The following is a 1,352-nucleotide window of genomic DNA, read 5'->3' as shown; positions in this document are numbered from 1 at the left end:
TCTCTCTGTCTCTCTCTCTCTCTCTCGCTCGATCTCTCTCAATCCCTCTCTTTCACCTCCTGCCTGTCTCCACCAGTCGCAGTAAATTTAATTCACACTGTTATTTTTTTTTTTTGACATCGAAGGAGTGCCTTGTATGTATCAACAATTTGAAACAGCACGTGCAAATCCTATTAGATTATCGATGAATCAAGACCTGATCATAGCGAACTTCAACCCATTCTGAGCGCATGATTCACACCTGCTGCCTCCAACACTGGCCTCGCGCAACACGAATCAGCTGTGTGGGTAAACAAATTCAGGTCATGTGACCAGCTAACCTATTTTTCCGGTGTCCACCGACCAATGGTAGCGGCCGCTTTGGTCACATGACTCTCTGAGATGAAAGGATGTGACATCATTCGTGTACACAAAAATAACCCAAACTTCACCCGTGTAGCAGAAGAAAGAGCTTGTGAAATTTGACATTTGAGTGTGTGTGTTCATAACGGTGAGAAGATGATGTTGCGGCTCATTACGTTTACACGCAGCGGGAACCTTCCTCAAGTAGGATAACCGTCGTTTGATCTCTGTAGAACCATACAAGGACATATCCGAGCTTGTTTATTTTGCTTCTCGCCAGTGCACTTGGCAAATCTTTAGTCGTCTACCACTCGCAACTGCTGTCTGCTGGCAGCAGTGAAGACGTGGAGAATACGAAAGCAGTATTATATGACCTGGTGAGAATCTGCTGTATTATGTTTGTTAGTTCTGATGAAATACGACTGTGTTTTTGTATCGGGAGAGTGATTGATCGTTCAACAAATGTTTTGAATATCTTTGACCTTGCTTTCGCAGACAGAATATGAAAAATTAAAATTGGTTTGCTGAAGTTGAAGGCGAAGTTTTAGTTTCAGTCTTCGAAGCAAATCAAGGGGCAAAAGACTCCAAGCTGAAGTCGAGGTTCAATCCCCGCAGGTATTTTAGGGGAATCCCCCTGCTTATAAGTAAGGGCTGGTAGGCCGCTGGTCAAGCTTCTCTATGCGTCTAGATATCTACCTATTACTACATTAGCCCACACTTATGTCATCCTCACGTCCTGGGCTAGAAAATAATAATACAGTGAAACCTGTATAAGACGGCCACCCATTGTCAAGGAGAAAAGTGGCCATATAAGACAGGTGGCCGTCTTAGGCAGGACTGATCAAGATGAAGAAAACAAACCATTTCCATCTGAGGTCCCAATCGAAAGTAGCCGCATTGTTGTTGTTTTTGTTGTTGTTGTTATTGGTTTGTATTTTGTTTGTAATTTTTATTTTTTTGCTGATTTTGCACAAGAGTGACAATAAAACGAAATGTATCAGACAAGGAAG

At 42.6% G+C, this 1,352-nt stretch overlaps 1 protein-coding gene across 1 annotated transcript in view; it reads left to right on the top strand.

Annotated features, from left to right (window-relative positions):
* Positions 1-271: 271 nt before the first annotated feature.
* The window catches only part of LOC101857153 (ATP-binding cassette sub-family A member 2), a gene marked incomplete in the record, with an annotated part of 66,441 nt that continues 65,360 nt past the window's right edge, over positions 272-1,352 (top strand). Inside the window, 1 exon segment of the mRNA XM_013079980.2 lies at positions 272-719.

This window comes from Aplysia californica, unplaced genomic scaffold (assembly GCF_000002075.1).
Source record: "Aplysia californica isolate F4 #8 unplaced genomic scaffold, AplCal3.0 scaffold00001, whole genome shotgun sequence".
Lineage (NCBI taxonomy): Eukaryota > Metazoa > Mollusca > Gastropoda > Aplysiida > Aplysiidae > Aplysia > Aplysia californica.
The sequence above is the reverse complement of the archived record's forward strand: the minus strand, read 5'-3'. Positions and strand labels throughout refer to the sequence as shown.